Raw genomic sequence first — 11,769 nt, 5'->3', positions numbered from 1 at the left:
AAATGTCTAGGCTTCAAAACCCCCTTTGAAGCATTGTTTGGACTCAAACCAGTGGTTAGTCATCTAAGAATATTTGGATCTAAAGCTTATGCTCATATACCAAAAGCAGATAGAAAGAAGTTAGACCCCAAAGCCTTGAAATGTATATTTATAGGATATGGCACAGAGTATAAGGCATACAAGTTATATAACCTTGTGACTCATAAAGTTTTTGCAAGCAGGGATGTTATTTTTCATGAACAGATTGAAGATGGAAAGGAAGACTCTAACAGTGACAGCCACATTCCATTGCTGATAGAGATGAACAGTGACGAAGATGAAGAGTAGGAGCAGGAGCAGAAATAGGAAGAAGTAGCAGCAGATAGTGTAATAAGTGATGATGCAGGCCTGGAAAGTGCTGAAACAGATAGAGTTGAGGTAAGTCCTCTACCTAGAAGATCAGGTAGGAAGACTAGACTACCTGAAAGATTGAAAGGCTATGCTTTAATGTCCAAAATTTTAAACATTGTAGAACCTTCAAACTATGAAGAAGCAAGTAAATCAGATGAATGGAGGGCTGCAATGCATGAGGAAATTGAATCAATATATAGAAATCATACTTGGGATTTAGTTGAGTTGCCTGAAGGAAAAACCCCTATAGGATGCAAGTGGTTGTATAAACCTAAGATAAATGCAGATGGGAGTGTAGAAAAATTCAAAGCTAGACTAGTAGCAAAGGGTTACTCACAGCAAGAAGGAATAGATTTCGATGACACCTTTGCCCCTGTAGCTAAATTAAATACAATTAGAATGCTAATCTCTTTAGCAACAAAACATAAATGGAAGCTACACCAGCTAGATGTTAAGTCTGCATTTATGAATGGAGAATTAAAGGAAGAAATTTATTTAGTACAGCCTCCTGGTTTTGTGAAAAAGGGGCAGGAGCATTTAGCATGTAAATTGCATAAGGCACTTTATGGTCTGAAACAAGCACCCAGGTCATGGTATGAGAAAATTGATTCATTTTTTATACAGCATGGTTTTCATAGGAGCCTTAACGATCCAAACCTGTATACCAAGATAAATACACAGAGGCAAATCATTTTGATTTCTTTGTATGTGGATGACATGATTATAACAGGAAATGCAAATAATTTGATCAAAGAAATCAAGCAGTAAATGTCACAGGTATTTGAAATGAAAGACCTTGGAGATCTTCATTATTGCCTAGGTTTGGAGGTATGGAAAGATTCTGGTCAAACTTTTCTAACTCAAGGAAAGTATGCCAGAACCCTGTTGGAAAGATTCAGAATGGAACAGTGCAAAACAGCAACAACACCATTGCAGCAGAATCTCAAGTTAAGCAGTGACAATGGCACAAAACAGGTGGATGCCACTTTATATAGACAACTAATGGGAAGTTTGATATATCTCACGACAACTATACCTGATCTGGCATATTCTGTTAGTGTACTGAGCCAGTTTATGTCCAAACCACTTGAAAGTCACTGGATTGCATTGAAATGTGTGTTGAGGTACCTTAGTGGTATTTGTAATTATGGTATTTTATACACTGACATTTCTGATGTTACTTTAGCAGGTTATTCAGATTCTGATTGGTCAAGTGACCTGTATGATCGTAGATCCATCACAGGGTACGCATTTAGTATTGGATCCGAGGTTATTTCGTGGAGTAGCAAAAAGAAAAGTACTATAGCATTATCATCATGTGAAGCTGAGTACCAGGCGTTGTGTGTAGCCACATGCGAAGCCATCTGGTTGAGGAGATTGCTTAGCGATGTAGGCGAAGGAAAAAAAGAAGCAACCAGCATCAAAACTGACAACCAGAGCACAATAAAGCTTGCATACAATCCAGTTTTCCATAAAAATACTAACCATTTGACACTCAGTTTCATTTTGTTTGAAAAAAGATACAGTCAAAAGAAATATGTGTGGAGTATTGTAACACTTGTGATAATTTAGCTGATATTTTTACTAAGCCTCTAGGGCAAGTAAAGTTTGAGTTATTTAGAGGGATGTTAGGAGTGCAGAATAACCCTTTCTCCATTAAGGGGGGGAGTTAAAAATAATGGAGAAATGGTTATATGGTTGTAACGTATCTCCTTAGTTTAGGATTTGTTCCTAGAGTTTAGGAGGTTGTTTACAACTATCTAATTTTCAGTGATGTATTTAATATTGTAATATTCATTTGATGTAATGTAGAGTGAACGAGAGAGTCTCTCTTTGTTTGAGTGTAGTCTCCAAGTGCTGTACACACCTGTGAGCTGCAACTCCATTTAATTCAAAGTTTGTTTTTTATCTTTTATAAGTCAGCTTGGGAGGAAGAATTGATCTCACTGTTTTCTAAAGTTCAGGTTTCATCTGTCCCAGAGGCCGGACCATCTTCTGTTCTTGTGAAGGCTGATGTTCCTTGGTCTACCATGCGGGGAGCCTTGTCAGAAAAGAATCGAGTTTTAAAAACTGCCATGGGGATTCTGAACAAAGTAACTCCCCAAAAGTTTGATGTTCTCAACGATCAACTAATAAACTCAGGGATTAACTCAGCAGAAATTCTGGTGGGAGTAACATCTCTTATTTTTGACAGGGCAGTGACAGAACCAATATTTTGCCCAATGTATGCTGACTTGTGCTGGGAACTAAGTTGCTCACTCCCTCCATTTCCATCTGAACAACCAGATGGAAAACCAACAACCAGATGGAAAACCAGGCAGATTCTTCTTAACACTTTCCAAGCAACATTTGAAGGTGCAGATGATCTGCGAGCTGAAAGCAAAGAAATGACAACCCCAGATCAAGAAGCCGAACTCCGTGACAAGGTGAGCATGGTAAAACTTCGCAGTCTGGGAAATATCAGGATTATTGGGGAGATTTTCAAGCAGAGAATGATACCTGAAAAAATCATTCATCATTGTATTCAGCTGTTCTTGGGCCAGGATGCGAAGGTTCTTCCAACTGAAGAAAAAATGAAGGCTCTTTGCCTGCACTTCAATACTGTTGGAAAACGGCTTCAAGGAAACCTTGATTCCTATCTTACTTGCAATGGAGCAGTTAAGCAATGACCAACACTTTCCACCTCATTTCAAATTTACGGTTCGCTATGTTCTTGAGCTCAGCTTAAGGCGTGGAACAACAAACATGCGTAATGATCCTCGTGTTCTATGTAATATAAAGAGTTTTGGTATTGGACGGTCTGGAGTAGGCCTGGAATTTGACGTCCTGTGGGACGTATTTTTGATTTCAGGACGTATTTGACGGCAGCAAAAAAATCTTCCACGTCAAACCTGACGTGCGATATACTTTTCCAATCCGTCATTTTGACGTCCAGTTTCATAAAGAAAACGTAAAAATCTATAATATCTGTAATCAGAGTATGGGAGTCTGGGACCACGTCACCACTGGGAGTATGGGGTCTGGACTACGTCACCACCGGGAATATGGGGTCTGGACCACGTCACCACCGAACCAGCAGTGCTGTAGTAGCCGTGGTACACAATGCGTTACGCTGGCAGCTGCACACAGTTTAAAATAAAACGCTTTAACTGCATCACCATCCGACTGCGTACTACAGGGTACTTACCATTGAATAATCCAGCTCGCATCTGCCCGGCACTGCCGCTCAAAATTAAAATGAGACTTGCAGTTTTGCAAATTGCAATCTGCTACTGCTAGTCACTAGTGCCGCTGCCGCAGACTGCAGTACGTATTCTTCCAGGCTCTGCAGTGCCTATTCCTCCAGGGTCTGGTGAAGCTCAGGTTCTAATCTTGGGAGTCGGAGGGTTCACTGGTGTTCAGACGTGGATCATGGATGTCAGGGTATAAACAAAGAACCAGCAAACAGGGTAAGTACAGAAAGCGATTTTTTCATTTTTTCACAATATCACATGTAACGACAGTTATGGTCTGAAAGTAATGTCCCTACTCCCTTGGTTTTTCAAATAGTGAAAAGGATATATCCAGGGTCATATTCTTTTAATAACAAGAATTTGAATTGATGTATTTGTAGTGCTTTTAGTTGTATTTAGAAAAGTTCATAAGATCCCTTGACAATGTTCATATATCCACTTCACGCCTAATAGATTTTGAGGTTAAGATTTATTTCTACCAGTTCTAAATACTTCTCTAATGTTGGAGAGTCCGCATTTCATCTTATTCTCTGATAGACTGTGTATCAATTTTCTCGCGTATCGGTAATATCGTCATTTTTTAACTAGAGAGCATTGTTCAGTTTCCCCACGGACCCCATGAGTAGTACGCTGTCAAATTGTTTTGTTCAGTTCTTCCTGAAAGCGCTCCAACAGTGAGTACTACGCTGTGAAATAAATTTTTCGTGCACTATTTTGGTGTGTTAAACAGGCCTACGGCATTTTGATGAAAGGATCATTCAAACTTCTTATTTTGGATCAGATGGGTTTCGTCTAATTTTTAGTAAGTTAGGTTTTAAACATCATCCGGGAAGTTTCAATGAACTTAATTAAAGTTTTCACTCTTGTTTTGTTTTGATTTGATTTCAGAATATTTTTGGAATTTGAATTTCATTTGATTTTAATTATTTTTGGAATTTTAATGATAATAATCAAATTAGTTGTTTGATTGGGCTACTTTATATCACATTTTAAAAATATTTCAAAATAAAAATAACTCTTAATGTTAAAACTCTAAAATTTTGATTCCTTTTGAAAATAGGGCTGAACATTCCAACAGAGTCCCACCATGAAAATAAAAATTCAGCGTACTGAAACTTTAGTCCAAATTGAATTAATCAATTAGGACTTTGAGGTGAAACTTTTTCTAAGCACATGAAATTTTAGTCGAAATCGAATTACTCAGTTAGGACTTTGTGGTAAGTTTCAACAGATTCACTCAATTTTTAAATTTTTGTGTGCTTGGTAGAGGAACAAACATCTTAAAGAGAGTTCTGCCATGAAAAATTCTCTAACTCTATGGAATTATAAATATAATTTAATTAAAATGGAGAGAAAAAAACCTGTGATTTTTTATCGGTTATTTTTTTTTAATTGGATGGTAAATCTTAAAATATTCCAGGTTTTTTTTTTTAATATTATTATAGATTTTAGAATATTTTGAAAATATAAATATAAAGGATATTAATAAAATGATGAATTTTAAGTCATCGTTGCAATGGTGTTTTTGGGTAATATAATTTTAAGTAGAATTGTTACTTTTTATTGTTTAAAATGCATTTTTCTATGCATAAATGGATTCAGTGTTCTAAAAAACTAGTGAAACACTCTAACTCTGCTGCTTAAACAACATGAACTTATAATTTTTAAAAATCTCTTCCAAATTATAGACAAAATTAGAAAAATATTTAAAAAAATGCCACTTATAATTTTAAAAAATATCTTTAAGATTTGAACAAAATTAAAAAAAATATTTAGAAAAAAACCATTTTATCTATTAATTAAACCACCCATTCCAATAAATATGATGTGATTTAATACTCATAAATATGCATTGAAACTGATATATAAATTTATATAGATTTTTTTTGGTGTATAAGAATGTTATTAGAAAAAAGAAACTATTTAATTAACTTATATGCATTAGTGTTTTTTGAAATATTCTAGAATTTATAATGGAATTAAACTAAAATGCATTATCCCAGGCAAGGAAGCAACTGACCTCGGTTGGCATGCATTCATCCATGAGATGGAAAACCAGAAGCAATTAGAATTTTCCAAAACCATGATTATGCCACACTGAGGTAAGGCATATAGTTAAACCCTATTAGAGGGTTCTTGGAATGAGAGACGGTATGCGATATAGAGATATATTCAAGTATCAATGTTAGAATCTTGCCCTATCACACAGAACACGGAGATCAAACACCTACCGCGTGATTTCTTTTGTTTATTAGGTCGGTTGCAGGGCATGGGCCCTCAGATTTGATTTTTTAAACTATAATAGGGGGAAGAGGTTTCTTAAGTAAGTTGAGATTCATTACCCCCTAAGATCTTTCTGAATCTTTTTAAATTACTGTTTAAACTTTATACGGTTTAATATATAAATTTTATTCTTTTTAATATATAAATTTTATGTTGTTTAATATATAAATTGATAGTGATGGAGTCTCTGTTTGGTGTGTTGCATATTTGCGATGCAAATTTTAGTAGGCTGAAGTTTATTTTCAGATATATTTATGTTCTGCTTATTTATTCTACAATGTTGTCCATTGTTATATTCATTTTTGATTTAATGAATTTTATTTTATATATATATATATATATATATATATATATATATATATTATACAGGTGGTCACAAACCTACAAATGTCTCAAAAGAGAAAGATACAAGTTACAATTGGGGAAATGTATGGATGAACAAAAGGGAAAACTTCTAAGACTCATCAGAATTCAGAAACACTTGAAGAAACCCATAATGCTCATGTGGAACAACAACTACATGAAATTTTTGGAAGTTCTTTTGAACATGATGTAGATGAAGAAACAAATGAAGTTGAAGAAGAGGTTGGTGATAATTCAGAAATGAAAGTGCAAACAAAAAGACAATTTCGCATGGAATGGTTAAATAAGTTTGTTTGGTTGAATTATGTGAGGTTTGATGATAAAATAACTATGAAGTGTAACTATTGTGAGAAGTATAGGATGAATGGACCATGGGGTTTAGGGAACGGTTGCACCACATTACAACATGATGCTCTTGTTACTCATGAAAAATCACGGGCGCATAAAGATGCTAAGGAAAGATGGATTAATGCATTGGAGGGAAATATGAAACTAATTCCAAATCATATTAGACAGATGAGAGATGCCAATAAGGAAAGAGTGATTTCTACAATGAAAATATCATATTTCACTTGTCAAGAAGATTTATCTCTATCAAAGTATGAGAAGCTTTGCAAATTTCTAATGGATGCAAAAACTCCAAATATGCCAAAGTCTGAAGAATACTCTTCATACACTAATCGTAAGTCTGCAAATGATTTTATATATTGCATATCAGAACATCTTGAACAGATTCAGATAAAAAATATGTTGGAAAGTCCTTTCTTCTCATTGATGGTTGATGAAAGCACTGATCGAACCTTAGAGCAACACCTTGTTATTTATGCAACATATTTAGACTCAAAGGGTCTCGGGCCACCTATCTCGCAGTTTATGAAGCTCAAAGATGTAGTAGATGGAAAAGGAAAAACAATATATGATAGTGTCAATCAATTAATAGATGTTAGAGGCCTTCAATATAAAGGTTTGATAGTTGTTTCTACAGATGGAGCTTCAGCAATGATTGGACATGAAAATGGCTTTGTTTCATTTTTGAAAAAGAACAATCCAAACCTTATTACAGTTCATTTTGTGGCTCATCGTGAGTCTTTAGCAGCAGCAGATGCTTCTAAGAAATTCCCTGAGTTATTATTTGTTGAAAAAATTGCAAACAAAGTGTATTCATGGGTTCAAAACTCTCCAAAGAGAAATAGTGAACTTAATGATTTGCTTAGAGTCATGCAAATTGATGTTCTACAAATACATTCAGTGAGATGGTTATCCAGGGGGGAAGTTATTATAAGGCTTGTGAAGCTTATGCCAACAATTTTAACTTTGTGGAAAAATGAAAAAAAAACTGCATTTTGGTATGATAAGACAAGAATATATTCTGTCCAGTTTTGTTTACATATGCTTGCTGATGTGCTAGGGGAATTGAACAAGTTGAATGTGACTTTTCAAGAAGAAAATGTAGACATTACAACTATTGGGTTGGCTCTTGAAGTAACTATAAGCACATTATCTAGATGGTTTTTGAGAAAAGAGACATTTGCAGAAGGCACAACTTATCTTTCAAAGTTTTTAAATGATTCTGAAAATGGATACATTGATATTAAAGATGAAGGGAAAGTTGTAGATAGACATGAGTTACAATACATCTCTATCTCAGCCATGGATATTGAATCCAATGAAGCAAGGAAACAATCTATGAAACCTTGTATTGAAGGTACACAAGAGAGTTGTCAGCAAGTCACTGAAGGTTATATAGAGACTCTCATAGACTCTTTGAATGAAAGATTTCCAGACCTTCATCTTTTTAATGCAGCGAAATTGTTCAGCCCTTGTTATTATTCAGAAGAGCGTCGTAGTCGTGAGAAAAATTCAGAGCGTTGGTTTTTAAATCTTTTTCAACATTTGCAACATATCGTATCAAGTGATGTTGGATTTGTAGCTTTATTTGATGTTAAAACTTGTAAAAGAGAGTTGCACCCTTTTGTTGATTCATTAAATCTGGCTTGTGAGGGGTTTTCTATAAAAGAAGCATGGAAAGTCTTTCGTAATACAAAACAGTGGCACAAAACCTATCCTAATATGATGAAATTATGGCAAGCTGTCCTCACTATTCCTGCAAGTACAGTGGATTGTGAAAGGGGATTTTCCAAGCAAAACATCATCAAGGACATTAGAAAATCGAGGCTTGGGTTGGATACACTAGATGCTCTAATGAGAGTATCTCTGAATGGACCTGAATCATCTAATGTTGATTGGCATGCAGTATATGAGATATGGATAGATACAAAGTCAAGAAGGATTTTTGAGCTTTGAAAATTCTTCTAGTTTATGTTTAAGGGAGGATCTATGTATTGAAATATTCCTATTGATAAAAAAATTTGTAGTTTTTCCAGAAAGTTTGAGTTTTAATGAAGTATAATAACTATTTATTATTGCATAACTTTTCTGTATTATCTCGATTTATTTATAGTCCAAGATTTATTTATAATCTCACTAGATAATTTATTTATAGTCCATGGATTGTAAGTTTTTTGCAAAGATTTTATTGTTTAAATGGCCCCACCATAAATCTGAGCTATAAATATGATAGATTGCAAATCTGCAATTTCAATCTAACAAGAAACATTATAAACAACAGTGATTATCAGCCTCCATTTGATGACTTATTATGTGTTGTGGAATAAATTTACAAAAATTATTAAAATAGAATTTTCCGTGACACTCACATATTTAGTTAAAACGTAAAACGAAGGGTAAAAACAATACAAAAACGTCATCAAATTTTAATTTGACAGGCAAAAAAAATTTGAAATTCCAGGCCTGGTCTGGAGCCTCGCATTGCCCATCTTTCAGAAGATGCCTCGAATGCCTCCCCTCCAAGATGTCTGTAATAAATAATGGTAGTTTGAACTTTGAAAGGTCTACATCGTAATATAAGGCTGCTGCCCCAGGACAATGGAGGTTTATTTTATGATAAACCACGTGCATGGCCGACTGGTCATACTACTGATTATTCTCACAGCTATGACCATATGGACTGCGACCAACTTTTAATTGGTTTGGCTTTTTGGATGAAGATAGATTTAGCCTGAAACAAATTGTAAATGTGTCTGCAAAAACTGTATGATATGTAATAATCCAGGGATCGTATCTTACAAAGGTTGACATTCGAATACAGAAATCTAATAGTTACACTTGTTATCATTAAAAGTATAATATGATAGTTTTCTCTCTTGGTGTTAAAATTATAACATATTACTTCTCGCTGTTTTTACTGGATGGATTGGGCAACATATCATTAGAATCGTTCAATTTTTACTTGCATATTTGCATCCTATCAGTGAAGTATATTTGCATCCTATCAGTGAAGTCCTCTTTTGATAGGGAAACCCTCCTTTTATTGATCTAACGCAACTTAGCTTTATATTGTTTAAATTTTTGGTTTATGTGTTGGGTTTATATTTATATTTACACCAATAAGCGGTAATTTAATCATTTTTTTAATTAATATTTTTGATCGGATGGCTTGAATTGAAAGATGCCAGTGTATTCTCGTAGTCGTTACTAAATCAATGAATGAAATTCGCAACAATAACTTTCTTGCATGTCTAGATCACATGTTTAAACCATACTTAAATTAACTTTTTTACAAAACATGATTAAAAATTCACTGTGCCTCTAGTTGTTGATAATCATGTAGATAGGATTAAGAAAAAATGAAATAAAAAAAAATAATGTCGAAAACCTGTCTTTGAAAGTGGCCTCTTTGCATTCTAAAACTTATCAATGGTTGAAGTATAAGGACACGTTTTCATCCATTACAATGACAATTGAAGCATTTATGCCCGACGATCATCCATAACGAACCACGACAATGAGGTATGTAGGCATAAATTCGAGTAATAAAGACACGTTTCATCCATGACAATGACGGTTGAAGCATTGAAGCATTTGAATTTGCAACGTCGGCGGACGGAGGTATCCCTTCTTTGATCGGAACAAAGAAGAAAATGTTCAGGTGTTGCACGATCTAATATTTGCAGTATAAATTTTCCAATTCTTGATTTCGTTAAGAGTTGATATTCGTTGCAAGCATGTCTCTCGTTCCTCACTTCTTTGGCAGGAGATCCAGTTTTTTCGATCCCTTCTCTCTCAATTTATGGGATCCTTTTGAAGGAGGGGCTTCTGCGTTTTCTAGGGATATTGGGCATCCTGCAAGGGATGAGGCCACAACCATAGCCAACACTCAGATTGACTGGAAGGAAACTTCCGACGCTCACATCTTCAAAGCCGATCTTCCCGGTATTAATTTAATCACGTCTTTTAAAGAGTTCATGTTTCTTTTGTTTCTGAGGGCGGGATTTGCATTTACTTTTCTTTCTTGACAGGTTTGAAGAAAGAGGAGGTAAAGATTGAGGTGGAAGACGGCCGAGTTCTGCATATAAGTGGCGAGCGCAAGAAAGAAGAAGAACTGAAGAACTCATGGGAAATTTCTTCAGCGTTTCCGTCTGCCGGAAAATGCCAAGGTGGAGGAGGTGAAGGCGACAATAGAAAATGGAGTACTCACTGTTACGGTCCCCAAACAGCCTCACCCTAAACCTCAGGGTGCCTATAAATGTGCCTTCATTTTCATAAAGTTGAAAAAAATATTATAAATTGACATTTTTATCTTGAATGTCGGACACAGCTTCTTGTTCTTGTGGATGTCCGAGTCTTAAAATTCCTTCATTTAAAAATTGATTCAACGTGAGAATATGCTGATTGATTCAAATAACAATGGGCTGAATATAATATAAAACACGGATTTAAAGAAATAATGATTTAAATTTTATTTTATTTTTATTAAAACATTAAAAATAATAAATGATAATAAAGTATGAAATACATTAAATGGATCACTAAACTAGGGGTTTGATTTAATTAAAATCATGGTTTGGTTTGAATTGAGTTTTATTTTCTTCCTTGTATGAAAATATATTATATACTTTCACTGTGTATTGATTTGATTTATTTAATTAAAATCAAAATATTTTGATTCGAATTAGGTTTTTTTAATATATATATATATATATATATATATATATCTTTTAATAAAAATAGAATAAATCAATTATGTATTTTAGTTACGATTTAGTTTTGAAAATTATATTAAAAAATTTCTTTAGATACTAAATATGAAAATTATATAAAAAAAATCTAAAGACATTCCTATTGAATGTTTAAGAGATCTCATGCAATTTAAAGACATTCTTGAAGACATTCCTATTGAATGTTTAAGAGATCTCATGCAAGCTTGAGGAATTTAGTAAAAACTTTTGGAAACTTAATGACATTCATACTTATTATATAAAATTTACTTTTGGAAACTTAATGACATTTGTACTTATTATATAAAATTTTATGAATCTTATTGAATATTTAAGAAATTTAAAATTTTGTGAATCTTATTGAATGTTTGAGGATTTTGGTAAAAAAAATTGGAGACTTAATGACATTGATACTTATTATA

The 11,769-nt window shown here is 34.0% G+C and overlaps 1 pseudogene across 1 annotated transcript; it reads left to right on the top strand.

The window, feature by feature from the left end:
• The first annotated feature begins 10,312 nt into the window (after positions 1-10,312).
• On the top strand, positions 10,313-10,915 carry LOC149255911 (18.1 kDa class I heat shock protein-like; annotated as a pseudogene). Its single transcript, XR_016265512.1, has 2 exons — positions 10,313-10,562; positions 10,649-10,915. The product of XR_016265512.1 is annotated as an 18.1 kDa class I heat shock protein-like (transcript).
• The last annotated feature ends 854 nt before the right edge of the window (positions 10,916-11,769 follow it).

Source organism: Pinus tabuliformis, chromosome 7 (assembly GCF_031772625.1).
Source record: "Pinus tabuliformis cultivar Carrire ecotype Pingquan chromosome 7, CPIR1, whole genome shotgun sequence".
NCBI classification, from domain to species: Eukaryota; Viridiplantae; Streptophyta; class Pinopsida; order Pinales; family Pinaceae; genus Pinus; species Pinus tabuliformis.
This window is presented reverse-complemented; position numbering and strand designations above follow the sequence as displayed.